At 36.4% G+C, this 16,269-nt stretch overlaps 1 protein-coding gene and 1 long non-coding RNA gene across 5 annotated transcripts in view; one reads left to right on the top strand and one right to left on the bottom strand.

The window, feature by feature from the left end:
* Nucleotides 1-16,269, bottom strand: part of LOC105492611 (Rho GTPase activating protein 15) — a 628,732-nt gene that overhangs the window by 413,859 nt on the left and 198,604 nt on the right. The window lies entirely within an intron of this gene.
* LOC139357100 (uncharacterized) overlaps nucleotides 1-16,269 on the top strand; it is a 76,892-nt gene that overhangs the window by 42,712 nt on the left and 17,911 nt on the right. For all 3 annotated transcript variants that reach the window (XR_011609734.1, XR_011609735.1, XR_011609736.1), the window contains one exon: nucleotides 14,972-15,043. This is a non-coding gene — a long non-coding RNA (uncharacterized lncRNA). The remainder of the gene's footprint in view (nucleotides 1-14,971; nucleotides 15,044-16,269) is intronic.

The raw sequence follows: 16,269 nt of genomic DNA, 5'->3' as shown, positions 1-16,269 counted from the left end.
TCCACTTAGCATTTTTAAATTTAGCATTGCCAAGTCAAATGTCAGAAAAACAGAAAAAGAAAAATATTTTTTCAGTAAGCGTGCTTCTCCATTGTGCGCCCCCACCCTTTCCACTAGTGCTAGGGTTTCATCATATGAACAGAGGAGGAAATCTTGCCACCAAAGTTGCCTTCTTTCAGAAAAGTGAGCCTATTGGTGGGCTTTGTTATGAGAGTCAATATTCCAGCAATCTCTGCTCTGTGCTCTTAAAGCCACCCTGAGCTTTCCAATTTAGAAGTTGCCAGATTTGTGGTTTATGATCAACTTGAACAAAGGTGCTTGCATGCTGCTTGCCCATAAAAAGTAATTGATTTCTTTTAAAATTTAAAAAAAGAGAAAAAAATCTGCCATTAAAAATTTAGGATAAAATCAGCCATAATAGCAAATTAAAATTACATCACTAAAAGAAAACTTTCCAAATCTTTCCCCAACGTTGTCCCAATATCTTACACAGTGGAGCACATGTTAAGATTATCCTATTCATTCCGTCAAAAATTCTCAACACTATCACACAAAACTCAGCACCTACAGGCCTTTTTTTCTTCCAGCCTCTTTCCTCTTGCTTTGCCTGGTTTATTATTGGTCACTCTCATCCTAAAATGTTTCCAACCTGTCTTGGTTCTCTTTGGTTCTGCAGCTTAAACTGTTATTCCAATAAGTAAAATAAAAGTATAGAAAGCCCAGACTGGCAAGTATCTGGCCAAACGACAAAATGTCCCTCTCTTTTTGGATGTGATAAATGAAATAGTCCTGTTTGTCCTTTTCATATATGTGTTGCTTCTGTATATATGAGCAGTATGTTTTAAACATACTGATTGTAGTTTTCAAAGAGACAGAAAGAAAACTAACTTTGGGTTATGTGAGTCTGAGACGTTTAGAAATCAAGAAGGGATACAATGACTGGTTTGTTGAAAGAAGGTCCTTGTTGGTTTATGTGCCATCTAAAAGGTTGTATGAGAACACCCAAAATATTCTCTAGAGAGTTACACATAGTAAGTGAGATGCAGGATTAGCTTCAATACTATAACTACAAATTACAGTGATGATGCTGAATATAATAGCTGGCTACATTTTAAAGTATAGTGTGCTATTTTATGTGAACACACATAATGTGTAACTTGAGAATCTTCATCATAGATTGTCAGTAGTCAAAACCATAGGCACCATGGAGAAGCAAGACGGAATCTAAGATAATTTTGATAAAATGGACAGAGGTCTGGGTTTCACATTTGATGACATGAGAGAAATAGTTAGGAACTGACTTCTTTTAGTGGCCTTGCTGCCAATAGAATAATTCCAGACTCCTTTGCAGGCACCCAAGATTGTCTGGAATATAACATAATCTGTCTTCGTAGCCACAGCATCTCTTTTTGTAGGTTTGCTTGATGTTTCTGATGAGAAGTATTACCCAGTCTTCCTATAATTCATCTTTGCTATCCCATTATAACTCATTGCTGTATCCTATATCTGACTATCAAAAATTTGTGAATATGGCCCTAGATTTATAAATAATATCTGGCTCAGTATGTTACCTAGTCTTTCCTTTTAAAGATAAGAAATTGAGTACTCAGGATTAGAGAAAAGAGAATTGCCCAAAGGCACCAACCTGGAAAGTCTGTGCCTGCCACCAAGGTCACACATCCTAGTTCAGTCGTCTTTTTCACTACGCAACACTCCACTACAGTCAACAACAACAGCAACAAAAACAACAGACCCTTTCCTGCTCTTTAATTAAATATTAGAAGTTGGCATGACATTTAAGGAGCATATCCTTTAGAATCAAGTCTGACATATAATGGGCATTCAATCAATATTTATGAAAAAATGGATAGCTATCCCCAACAGAGAACACATTACCTCGTATTTATTGCTTGTTATGGCGTTCTTTCTTATTTTCTATTATCTAGAATGACATAGTAGAAAGAACATGAATTTTGGAACCTAGGATTTTTATCAACACAGTGACGGAGGTACTATTAGTTCTAATTTTATAAACAAATTGAAATTTAGAAAGGTTGAATAGCTTGTAAAGGGTAAGTAAGCTATCAAGGAACTGAAGAAGAATTTGATCCAGGCAGTCTGACTCCAGGGCATTGGTGCACAGGTTTTATGATCTTTCTTTTCCCTGGTAGACACCTGGGTCAAAAGTCATATCTTACAGTGAAGTTTTGGTTTGGTTGATTTTACCTTAAAAGTTTGCAAGAAAAAGCTACTTAAATGGAAATATATAAAGTCATTATTCTGACAGTCTCTCTACTCTTACTATTTAACAATTTGATACTAAATTAGCTGTACAATGCCTTCTTTTCCTCTCCTACTTCCCATCGAGCAACCAAATATAGGATTCCAATTCTATTTGTTGGAGAGATTGTGGATGCCTTTCACACATCGTATTTTAATGTCACAGGCTTGCACTAACAAATTCTAGTCTCTGAGATAAATAGTTTCCTCTTTAACAATAATTTTCCTTACAATACAACGAACCATTGAAAGATCCACATGAGTTGAAGGTACTAGTCTTTTTCTTCTTCTGTCCACATGTTAGAAATTTGTAAGCTACCATGAAATATACAGCTCTATGTTTATTTTTATTTATTTTCAAGGCAAGTTACTACAGTGCTTAATCACTCTGCTCTTGATTGGACTTCTTGGGTTAAACCTCTACTCAGCCATTTACTCATTGGTATACTCCTAAGTAAGTTATCTCTTCTAAAGGCTCTCAAAGAATAATAATAGCACTCCTACTTCATGGAAGTAATTGTAAGGGGAAAATGAGATAGAACACATAAGACTTAGATTAATGCTCACCTTATCTTAAGTGCTCAGTATGTGTTTATTATTGTTATTAGACACATTAAAGGAACATTTGAGAACTAGAAGTGAAAGGGAGGAGTAATGCCTTCAAAAATTTACATTTTAAGATGTCTAACAGTACTATATCAAGAAGAAAACCTTGGGGATTTAAAAGTCAGAGAATTACTAAATAATTTCCAACTGAGCAATTAATTTAATGCTGTGTTCTCCCCTTCAAGTTAATTATCATAGGTCAATGGCATTCTACCTTCCAGTGTTTTGGTAGGATTTTGCTATCAAATAAGCAGCACACCTTCCACTCTTTTTTTTTTTTTTTTAATGTTTGATATTTTGCCAGTCATTGCTGAATTTAGTTGACCTGGAGTTATTCTGAAAATAAATACTGTGATCCCAAAAGTATGAAAACCTAAAAGAACTCCAGAAGCTGTTAAATTCCTAAAAACCCCTGAAAAGAAGGCATTATACAGCTAATTTTGTATCAAAATTGTTAAATAACAGTCGTAGAGAGACCTTCAGAGTAATGATTTTATACGTTTCCATTTAAGTAGCTTTTTCCTGAATGTAATGCAGAAACCTAGGTAGGCAAAATCTCTGAATCCAGAATGTAATGCAAAATTTGACATATTTGTCATATACAGCCTATAGAAACAATACCACATGCCAAAAAAACATCATGCTGCACTGCCTTGAGTCATTTCATGACTTCCCATCGAACTTCAAATAAATATGAAATCTTTAACTCAGCCATCAAAACTGCAATCTGGCCGCTTCCTCCTACCTCCCCATCCTCCCATCTTCCTCTACCCTCTGCTCTTTCTCTCCACCTAGACCAGAGAGTTTGGAAGTCCTCAAGTGGACCATCTTCACAGCACTTTTGCACACTCTCTTCACTCAGTCTGGAGTTCACTTTCAACCCATTACCTCCCCACCTATCCAAGCTCCACCTTCTGCCCATTCCACCTCACTGAAAACTCCCTTCCCTCTGGCCTCCTTGACCAGATTACCTGCATGCCTTGGAGGTTTCTTTTCCACCTCCTTCCACCTCCTGAAACACTGCACAGTGGCAGCTTCATACCTATCTAGGGCCCTTTTCCCTACAACCCTATAGCCTGTAAAGTCCTTGGTGATAGGAATCTTTTTTTTTTTTTTTTTTTTTTTTTTTTTGCCTGGGTTTGATTTCTTCTTTTTGTTTGTTTTTTTGGAGACAGAGTCTCTCTCTGTCGCCTTGGCTGGAGTGCAGTGGCGCGATCTCCGCTCACTGCAAGCTCCCCCTCCTGGGTTCACGCCGTTCTCCTGCCTCAGCCTCCCGAGTAGCTGGGACTACAGGCGCCCCAGAGACGCGGTTTCACTGTGTTAGCCAGGATGGTCTCGATCTTGTGACCTCGTGATCTGCCCACGTCGGCCTCCCAAAGTGCCGGGATTACAGGCGTGAGCCACCATGCCCGGCTGGTAATAGGAATCCTATCCATGATCACCACTATTTTCCCAGTGTCCAGCCTAGGGCCTGGCACAAAGCATGCTCTCAAATATTATAGAGTAAATAAATAAAACCAAAATGTGAAAACAATTCAAAAAGAAAGCAGAAAGCCTTCTTCAAACACAAAATAGTCCAGTTGGCATGTTTGGCTAAATATATGACTTCTCAATATTAAGAGTGATTTTCATACTCTGCCTCCTCTCCTAGGGCCCACCTGGGCCTGGAAAAGAAGGGAGCTAAGTGGAAAGAGAACTACAGAGTAGTTTCCTGGGGCCTTTCATACCCACATCACCAATTAAACACAGTCATGCCTGCTTTATCACTGCATTTTTTTTTAACTGCGGAATCCATGAGCAAAAGATTCATAGGCTAAAAATAATTTGAAAATCAGTGATATAGAATAAAACCACCTAATAATCAATTATTTTTTTCTTCAATGCCATAGCAAAGACATGAATTGCCCTCCGTAAATTTTTAGTTGTCATAATTTTTCGACTCCCCAAACTATTTCTAAATTGGTCATGTTCTTATACATTCAAGCACATCAGAAAACACAGATTTCAGTATTCATCTCTGACTGTTTCTCTGTCACTCATCTGCCTCTCCCATTACAGATGTACGTCCTTCAGAGGTTCCTCTATTGCCCAGGGGAAAGTATCCAAGTTTGCGGCATAGTATTTACAAACTGAAGGCTGGGCAACATGGAGAAATCTCGTCTCTACAAAAAATATAAAAATTCACCAGGTGTGGCGGTGTGCTTCTGTGCTCCTGTAGTCTCAGCTACTTGGGATACTGAGGCAGGAGGATCGCTTGAGCCTGGGAGGTCGAGGCTGCTGTGAGCATTGATCACACCACTGTGCTGTAGCCTGGGTGACATGGTGAGAACCCTGTCACCCCCCCCCCCAAAAAAAAACAACTAAAAAATAATATGAAGAAATAAAAACTATCATTGTTTTCACTTACTATTCCAGCTTCCTTCCTCTCCACTGGAGCTTTCTATTGGAATCATGAAACATACCATGATTTTCTCCACACCTGTGCCTGTCTTCTTGGAGTACATTTCCTCTGCCTGAATAATCCCTTCAAGTCCTTCATGAATTACCTCAAATGTGACCACTGGCTTTTCCCAGTCTGGGTAATTTACTCAAACTCGTACCACATGCACCTATGGGACTCTATGGTTTCACCTGACACCTTAAAACACTGAGTGACTTGCTTTTTTGTCTTTTCTGCCTAGGTAGTTATATCCCTAAACAGATTCAGCTTCATGTCCTTCCTTCCCAGGTTATTGCTTGGCATAAGTATATACTGAATGAATAGAAGAGTTCCAAGAACTTTTAACATTTCCTTGGCATTTACACATTTAATATTTATAATTTCCCCTCCTTATAAAATTCCCCAAAGCATGTGCCATACAGAAATTTGCTGAATCCCAAACAAAATTGTGCAAGTAGGGAGACTACTGCCCACAGACACCCTTTAGCTGATTAGTCTAGTCAGTCTCTCTGACTCAGCATCTAAAACGGTTTTCACATTTTTACTTAAAACAGTCTTGTACCACTGTAATAATTTTCAAGAGGATTTTCCATTATTGTGAAATATCCTGGGAATTATAAGGACATTTTTAATTTAGAAAGTTGAAGAAGGAAAGTGATTTTCCCACTACACAGCTAGTCAGAGTTGGTGCTGGTATAGGTCAAGATCAGTATTTCTCAAAGTATGTTCCAGGACTCACTGGTCCCTTGGGATTCTCAATAAAAATGTCCATGATCAGATATGTTTGGGAACACTGAATTCCAGGTCCTTAGGATATTAAATGCCCTGAGAAATTCTCCAGTCAAGATATCTATTTATCTTTGTTATGCTCAACATTTCCCAAATTCCTTTGATCACGAGTTCGATGAACATTATAAAAACTCACTATGGAAAAAGCTAGTCTTGATCACCAAATTCTCATCCCAATGTTTCCCCTTTTACTTACAGTAGCATGTGCATATGCAAAGTCGAGATCTGAAGCAATTATTTCTTCTCAAACTCCTGACCTCAGGTGATCCGACCGCCTTGGCCTCCCAAAGTGCTGGGATTACAGGCGTGAGCCACCATGCCTGGCTGTTGAAGCAGTTATTTGGGATACATCTAGGTACCAATTTTATTTTGAAGGGTATGTATAAATATGAACAAATATTTTAGATGCTTCTTTGCTTATTCTTTAGTATGAAATATTTGAGTGCTTAATTTTCTTCTTTAGGGTGATCAGACATAAAATAAACAACCTCTTTGGAATATGCTACATAACAAAAAAAAATCACATTGATTATTTTTCACTGCAGTTTCTTCCCACATTATTATTAAAGTTTTGCAATCATGCTTTACATTTTATCACCATTGCCACACTGCAGCAGCAGGTTATAGTATTTTAATGGCATGTATCTTAAATTTAGATTAAATTTAACTTCAAAATAGAAAAATCTGGCTGAATGGACACATATGTGTGTGCAATAGTTGGTATCTAACAAGGGATACCTTTGTGAGTCATGTAAGATTAAATCCAGAAAAAAATAAGGTGTATCATAGCTATTCTCTTTTTGAACATTCCATGTTGAGAAAAAAAAAAGGTATTTTGTGTAAGTATTGGTGTTTCTTATTTAGACTGCAAAACAAATTAGGACCAAAGAAAAAGGGAAGTCTTATTTTTACCAGCTTAAGAAAAATTATAGAGATCTGTGGTTGTTGATTTTCTAATAAATATAACTACATTTTCTAGATTAATTCAGCTCCTACCACTTCAGTATGGTCTATACTGCAAATGTACAAGGCGAAGCTTCAACTGGGATCCTGCTTGATAAGTAATGTAAGATGGAAGTATCTGAACACTTAGGTTGTCACCTTAAAACAAACTGTCACACATTTTTCTTCACACATTTGAAACCCAACTTATCAACCTTAACAAGTGTTGTTCTCAAAAGAATTTTGGTGCCTTTGTTCTTTCCCTCTTGCAAGTAAATTACACTTCTAGGATTTATTAAGACAAGAAACAATTTTTGAATAGCAGGTCAAAACTCTCTACGGAAAAATTCTCATTACTTTCTAGCCTGAAGCAGTATTTACCACCCAATGTATCCATCTTTTTCCTGTTTCTTCTATATCTATATTTCCCGAATCTTGTTTCTGTGCCTAATGCTATAACATTGCAGCAGTTTGTTCAAAGCAACACTCTTATTTTTGCTCTTAGCCGGTGCTATACAAACCCTGATCAATTATTGAAGTAGAAGCCCCGAAGTAACACAGCCATTACTGCAGCAGGCGGATAAAAATGGAACACTTTGAGCTACAGTATATTTACTTTTGAGTTTCAGCAAACAAACCAACAAGTTAAACTACTTTGTCTTTCACTTTGTTTGATGTACTAATATTTCCTGCTTTCTCCAAAGCCGTTTTCTTCATAAGGCAGGTCTCTGAAAATTCGTTTCTTTTTGGAATTACGGTAACCTTAACATTTATGCAAAAGAGTACTGCAACTCGGACAAGAAGGGCTCGAATGAGTTACATAGACATGGCATGCCAAGAGCTGCATGGTATTTGATAAAGTTCACCGACGTGTCGTCTTCATATGGTAATAACACTGCGAAGAGTCCACAGTGATATTTAAAACAACAAACAGTATAACTGAGGAAAGTATTCATTAAAGCCTTTCACAAAAGTCAAATTAGAGGTGGAGAAAATTTCTCATGAAGAGCAACCGCTAATCACATTTGGAATTTTTTCTCTCTCTTCTGCTTACTCCATTATTCACAAAAGATTGCCCAAGATGTTGTAATTTTATTTTTTAAACTGCTCCGTTATTTAATTATACAGAATATATCTGGTCAGGTTGCCAGTGAAGGCTACAAGTATTCATCTTCTGATGATGCCAACTTGCATCTGCAGCCTCAATATAATGGTGGCTTTTTTTTTTTCTCATTTTAAATGTCTGTTCTGGGTTTTAAGGACTAAATGATAGTGAAGATAACTGGAAATGTTCCAAGGTTTTTATATGTACTATGCAGTCGAAACAAAAATTAGTAGTTATACTCCAAAACTAATAATATTTGACACTTATTCTTATCATTGCCTGAAGTTTGGGTAGAGAGTTCCAGCAAGTTTCTGAAAAGTAGCTAAGACAATGTAAGAAACTGTTTTGAAGTGTTATGTATCTGCATCCCACTCAGAGCTCTTCTTTTCCAGCCGAGCAAATAAAAGCAATCTGCATAACCTCTAAGCACCAAAGGTGAGCAGATTATGAAAAATACTTTCATGAATTCATAAGTATGTCATCAAAGCCACTTGAAGCACTCTGATATTTGAATAGAAAAGCCGTGAAGAAAAAGGCCATATGCATTGGGAAACTTTCGTAATTTAGGAGAGTTTATTTCAATGTCTTGTTATGAAGTGATATTCATCTTTTCCCTCATATACTCTTCATTTGTGAATAGGCCTATTAGATACAATATAAAGCATAAAAGATCTCAACTGAAAAATACAACAAATGAAGATCTTATCAAGCATATTTTAAAAATATGAGGATGTCTGTACTTCTAGTATTATGAAAGGCAGTTATATCTCACCATCGAGACCACCACAGGAAGACTCTTTTGTAAAATTCCAGGCTGCATTTAGTGGGTAGGCAATAATGTCATATTTTATGATTAGTTCTCTTTCCTTCTACTCATTTCAATGAGAAGAAATAACGTATTTGTATAACCAGTTCCTAGGACATCAATTTCTTTGTTTGAATTGATACTATCATCTAATTATTGTACAAATGGGTGAAAGGAAGGGTGCAATTTTATTTATGTACTAGGTTGACCGAAAGAGAGACGGACCACTTATTGACTCAAACATCTGCATTATTATTTTTTAGGGTTTTGTAGCAGGTACACCTCATGAAAGGTAGCCAGAATGACAAGAAACTATTTGAAAAAGGGTGCAGAAAGGACTCTAGAAATGTATGCTTTGTAAAACTGTTCTTTAACATGGCTCTGGATAGTGGAAACAAGCTGACTGAATTTATGAAGTGTGAAGCTTATGTCTTATAAGACATAATGACAATTAACATTAGACTCACAAGTTAAACCTGAGGTCAGACTTAAGAAATGATATTAACCCTACCTCTACTGCTAAAATATCCAGCCATCTCTCTTTTTACCTCAGAAGAAAATCTTAGCCTTTCTAAAGTAGCTATATGTTTCAATATTTTTCTCATGTACCTCTTAAGAGCACTTTGTTGTTTTAATATCAACAATATTTCTTTTGGAAAGAGATATATGAAAGCATGTGTGTCTATATAATCCTTGCTTAGATCTGACTGCTAAAATTTTCATTATCCACTCATGCATTCATAGATTTCTTTATCAAAGGATAACATCAAAACCACTTCATTGAATGATAGTTACGCATTATGTGCTCTGCTGGGTTTTAACAAAACAAATCATGTACCAGACACTGTTCCTGCTCTGAAAAGTGGATAGTCTAGTAAAGGAGACAGAAATAAACAAATATGTATAGTTAAGTACCAGCATAAAGTTATATACGTCTATGGTACACTACTGACCTAAAGATGGCATGCTTTTTAATAAAAAGATTGGGGTGGGAAGAAGAGTGATGGGAGCAAGGAAACCTTCACAAAAGGGATCTTAAAGGCAGTCAGTGTATAATGTCCACAAGAATAGAAAATAATGAAAAATATATTGCTAAAATGTAGTTCCCAGGGGGAATATATATGTTTGGTTTTTACGTATTATAATAACATAAAAGACAACTCTGGTTTATGTATGGGCTCATAGTTGGGAAACTCCTTCACCCGCATCTGATCTTCTAGCAACCTCTTGGCTGCAGGTATGATTTCTGTCCTTTTGAAACTGAAATAAATGATATACGATCAACTCAAAGTTCCCTATTTAATGAAGGGCACAACGAGGACCGTCAGTTTACAACTCAAACCAAAGAAATGATAATCTTTAGCGAGAAGGTGACAACAGTTTAGTAATATTTACTTGAACATCCTCATAAGGAAATCTAAACAGTATGCATACAATGTAGGTTATTTATGTTTAATGTGCAAATAAATACTTTCCCTATGGACATCCAAATTGATCTAGGGACATTGACAGTTACCAAACATATTACTTTAGAAATGGAAAATTACAACTCATCCTGTGTGTATTTATTGCCTAGAAGAGTTTTCCAATATATCACTGATGGAGAAATGAAACCTTAAGGACAAACTGAATTAGAAAGAAATCATAATTCCATTTGGGTAATATGTTGAAATTGCATAAACCATGTAGCAATATTGTGTATGTGCTACTTCAAAACTCTGAAGGCATGATTCATTAGGTTTCTTTGCCTTTATACAATGTCCTAAAGAGCCTTAAAAATATAGATTTTATTCATCTGTAAAGTGGCAGGGACTTAGGAATCATACATGGCTACTCATGAAACCTTATAAATTTAACACACAAATTACTATGGGTATTTTATGTATGTCTTATACAATGCCACTTGAGAATTTTGTTTCTATTATGCAAGTTTGTTTTGTATATTAAAATTTGATGGGAAAATGGTAGGACAGTTGAAAGTTATATCTAAAAATTTTTTAGGCAGAATGTTGAAATATTAACATTACATCATACTATTTATATTTTACAGATTCTGTAGGCCAGTTTTCACTTAAACTCTTCTGTCTTGCTTTTGACAAATAAACACTAAGCTTTTAAGTTAATGCCAATTTTTCCCCCTGAAATTATAAATTATTAATAATTAGGCCTTTTTTTTTTTTTTTTTTTTTTTTTTTGAGACAGACTCTTGCTCTGTCACCCAGGTTGAGTGTAGTGGTACAATCTAGGCTCACTGCAACCTCTGCCTCCTGGGCTCAAGTGATTCTCCTGCCTCAGGCTCCTGAGTAGCTGGGACTACAGCTATGTGCCACCATGCTTGGCTCTTTTTTTTTTTTTTTTTGTAGTGATGGGGGTTTTGGGGCAGGGGGGCAATTTTCTTAAAAATATGTTCTTTCATAACTTTCGTAGAGTAGCTCCACAACTTCAGTGAAAGTTTTGCAATTAAAACTCTAAGTTAGTGATGCTACTGCTGAACTAGGGAGGGGGGTGTGTATGTGTGAATATGTATACATTATATGTGTATATGTATATAATTTCTATATAAATTGACAAGTTTTATAGTGCATTAGATATAACTTTATGTACTAGTTGTCTGTGGCTGTCTAACAAATTGCCACCAATTTAATAGCTCAAAACACAGTATTTCTTATTTCATAGTTTCCATGGGTTAGAAGTCTGTGCACAGATGGGCTGGGTCCTGTCTTTGAGATATCACAGGTTGTAAGCAAGGCGTCAGATGGGGTTACTGTACCTTCTGAGGCTGTGCGGCCCTCTTTCAAGCTCACATGCTTGTTGGCAGAATTCACCTCCTGTGGTTGTGAGGCTAAGGCCCTCGCCTCCCAGAGGCCACCCCTTCTCCATCCTCAGAACATAACATGGTTGTTTTCTGATTTGAAGCCAGTAGAAGACTCTCTCTCACATCTAGACTCTCTTTCAAAGAACTTACATGATTAAATGAGGCCCACCCAGGATCATCTCCTTTTTGAGTAAATTTAACTGCTTTGGGACCTTAATTGCATTTTCAAAATTCATTCACCATTGCTATAAAATGTAACCAAGTCCATCATCTTTGCCATATGACATAACCTAGTCCCAGACATAAGACCAGGGGATAGAGGTCACGGAGGCACTCTTAGAATTAATCTAGCACACCTTACTTGAGCATAGTAAAGTTACTGCTTTAACATTTGTGAGGGCAAGGTTGTATCATTCAGAAATCAAGGGGAACCTTAGAGAATATAAATGCACCAATTGCTTTCATTTTGTCACTTTTTTAAAAACTTAATTTTTATGGGTACCATAGTAGGTGTGTATATTTATGGGATACATGAGGTATTTTGATACAGGCATGAGATGCATAATAATCACATCAGGGTCAACGGAGTGTCCTTCACCTCAAGCATTTATCATTTCTTTGTGTTACAAATATTCCAATTATACTATTTTATTTTTAAATGCATAATAAATTATTGTTGACTGTAGTCAGCTGGTTGTGCTATGAAATAGTAGTTTTTAATTCATCCTATTATTTTTTATTATACTTTAAGTTCTGGGATACATGTGCAGAAGGTGCAGGTTTGTTACATAGCTATACACGTGTCATCGTGGTTTGCTGCACCCATCAACTCGTCACATGCATCAGGTATTTCTCCTAATGCTATCCCTCCCCTACACCCCCTCCCCCGGCCCAGCCGACAGGCCCTGGTGTGTGATGTTCCCCTCCCTGTGTCCATATGTTCTCATTGTTCAAGTCCCACTTATGAGTGAGAACATGCGGTGTTTGGTTCTCTGTTCCTGAGTTAGTTTGCTGAGAATGATGGTTTCCAGCTGCGTCCATGTCACTGCAAAGGACATGAAATCATCCTTTTTATGGCTGCATAGTATTCCATGATGTATATGTGCCATGTTTTCTTTATCCAGTCTATTGTTAATGGACATTTGGGTTGGTTCCAAGTTTTTGCTATCATGAACAGTGCTGCAATAAACATACGTGTGCATGTGTCTGTATAGAATGATTTGTAATTAATTGGGTATATACCCAGTAATGGGATTGCTAGGTCAAATGATATTTCTGGTTCTACATCCTTGAGGAATTGCCACTGTCTTGCACAATGGTTGAAATAATTTACACTCCCACCAATAGTGTAAAAGTGTTCCTACTTCTCCACATCCTCTCTAACATCTGCTGTCTCCTGACTTAATGATTGCCATTCTAACTGGCATGAGTTGGTACCTCATTGTGGTTTTGATTTGCATTTTTCTAATGACCAGTGATTACGAGTTTTTCATATGTTTCTTGGCCACATAAATGTCTTCTTTTGAGAAGTGTCTGTTCACATCCTTTGCTCACTTTTTGATGCTTTTTATTTTTCTTGTATATTTGTTTAAGTTCTTTGTAGATTCGGGATATTAGCCCTTTGTCAGATGGATAGATTGCAAAACTTGTCTCCCATTCTGTACTTTGCCTGTTCACTCTGATGATAGTTTCTTTTGCTGTGCAGAAGTTCTTTAGTTTAATTCGATCCAATTTGTCCGTTTTGCCTTTTGTTGCCATTGCTCTTGGTGTTTTAGTCATGAAGTCTTTGCCCATGCCTATGTCCTGTATGGCATTGCCTAGGTTTTCTTCTAGGGTTTTTATGGTTTTAGGTCTTACGTTAAGTCTTTAATCCATCTTGAGTAATTTTTGTATAAGGTGTAGGGGAGGGATCCAATTTTAGCTTTCTGCATATGGTTAGCCAGTTTTCCCAGCACCATTTATTAAACAGGGAATCCTTTTCCCATTGCTTGTTTTTGTCAGGTTTGTCAAAGATCAGATGGTTGTAGATGTGTGGCATCATTTCTGAGGGCTCTGCTGTGTTCTATTGGTCTATATATCGGTTTTGGTACCAGCATCATGCTGTTTCGTTTACTGTATCCTTGTAGTATAGTTTGAAGTCACGTAGTGTGATGTCTCCAGTTTATTCTTTTTACTTAGGATTGTCTTGGCTATACGGACTCTTTTTTGGTTCCATATGAAATTTAAAGTAGTTTTTTCTAATTCTGTGATGAAAGTCAGTGGTAGCTTCATAGGAATAGCATTGAATCTATAAATTACTTTGGGCAGTATGGCCATTTTCACGATATTGATTCTTCCTGTCCATGAGCACGGAATGTTTTTCCATTTGTTTGTGTCCTCTCTTATTTTCTTGAGCAGTGGTTTATAGTTCTCCTTGAAGAGCTCCTTCATATCCATTGTAAGTTGTATTCCTAGGTATTGTATTCTCTTGTAGCAATTGTGAATGGGAGTTCACTCATGATTTAGCTCTCTATTATTGGTGCATAAGAATTCTTGTGATCTTTGCACATTGATTTTGTATCCTGAGACTTTGCTGAAGTTTCCTATCAGCTTAAGGAGATTTTGGGCTGAGACGATGGGGTTTTCTAAATATACAATCATGTCATCTGCAAACAGAGACAATTTGACCTCCTTTCTTCCTATTTGAATTCGCTTTCTTTCTTTCTCTTGCCTGATTGCCCTGGACAGAACTTCCAACATTATGTTGAATAGGAGTGGTGAGAGAGAGTGTCCTTGTCTTGTGCCAGTTTTCAAAGGGAATGGTTCCAGCTTTTGCCCATTTAGTATGATATTGGCTGTGGGCTTGTCATAAATAGTTCTTATTATTTTGAGATACGATACATCAATACCTAGTTTATTGAGAGTTTTTAGCATGAAAGGGTGTTGCTTTCATTTAAATATCACAGTGTAGAAAAGTCAGGAATGCATACACTCAGAAATAACATTGGAAAACAGTGTGTGATTAAATATCAAAATGAGTGTCATGTACAGTAACTCAGAAAATTGGTCACTTGAAATGAGTTAATTGTTTCAGAAGTCACTATTATAGAAGAGATTTAGGCTGGTTCCCAAAAGATACAAAAGACTGGGTGAATGAACAGGGACTTTAGTTGATAAAGCCATTTATCATTTTTTCTCATTTTTTCTCAGTAGTGCTGTGTAGAGCCAGGCGGACACGAGTTTGAATTCCAGCTCTGTCAGTAAGTAGCAGTGTGACTTTTGGTAAGTTATTTGAACTCTCTGAACTTCCATTTTGTCATTTAGAATAAAAGGAGTAAAAGCACCTACTTCATAAGTGTTGCTCAGATAATAGTAAATCAAATGTCTGAGTTGCTTACTCACAGGATCACTGGAAAGAATACATAACAACATATTAAATGAGAAAAGAGCTCTGAAAATAATAAAGTACCATAAAAATATAGGTCACTCATATCATAAAGTTCCCCAGTGATGTTTTTCTGTTTGGTTAAGTATCTCTAATCTATTGCCTTATTGTATTTGATATAATTAACATGTAAGCAATTTTAGGATCAATCTGAAACAAAGAAGTTTAGAAATAGACAAATAGAGCAAATAATAAAATTAGCCTTTCAACTGAGATTTTAACACCACAAAGTGCATAATAGTGTGGAATTTTCAGGGACCATGAAGATCAGCGTGGGTAATATTTAGGGAAAAGATTTACTCTTGTTTCCTTTTTTACTTGTCATCGTTCTTCCTGGTGATTATTTATGGCATGTAATAAATAGTAGATGTAATAAACTTTCATTGAATAACTGCATTATAGATGGAAATCAAGTATTTAAATAATACAAGTATACCAACATAAAAGCACTGTTCATTACAAATGTACATTCCGTGGAAACAGAGGCTTAGTGTGATTTTTTTCTGAAGTATACAACAGCTCAAGGTCCCCAAATAAAGGACTGAATGTCTCTAAGTGATTAACTTGGTTTATAAGCGTCCAAAAGTTTTAATTCATGTTTTGTACTTTTTGGAAAAGGAGAACAACCAAAATAAAAACTAGGTTTTCTCCTTGGATTTCAAATATTTCCCATTTGATAATCATTGTAAGGAAGGTGACTAGGGAGGACTCTGGGAATATTTATTGAATTGGGAAAGAAGAAATCTGACAAACAATATACTTAATCATTTTCCATTTATCATCATCATCCTGTGACAGGATATAAAAACAATTGTACTAAAATGAGGTGTTTTGTTGAGGAGGAGGCTCTAGAGTATTAAAAAAGAGGATTTATATTTGAGTAAATAAAATTTTGCTGGAACCAGAAATTGAAGAGTATTTGAAGAAATGCTCTGAACTATGGTAACTGATTATTCTTCATTTATAATGTCTGTTTCAAGCTGTCTTGAACATACGGTCCAAGAAATTTTGAGTCAAGACAATATACAGCTAGGAAAATACAGTAACTTTTAAGTTAACTACA

The sequence above is a fragment of the Macaca nemestrina genome, chromosome 11 (genome assembly GCF_043159975.1).
Source record: "Macaca nemestrina isolate mMacNem1 chromosome 11, mMacNem.hap1, whole genome shotgun sequence".
In the NCBI taxonomy this organism is placed as follows: Eukaryota; Metazoa; Chordata; class Mammalia; order Primates; family Cercopithecidae; genus Macaca; species Macaca nemestrina.
The sequence above is the reverse complement of the archived record's forward strand: the minus strand, read 5'-3'. Positions and strand labels throughout refer to the sequence as shown.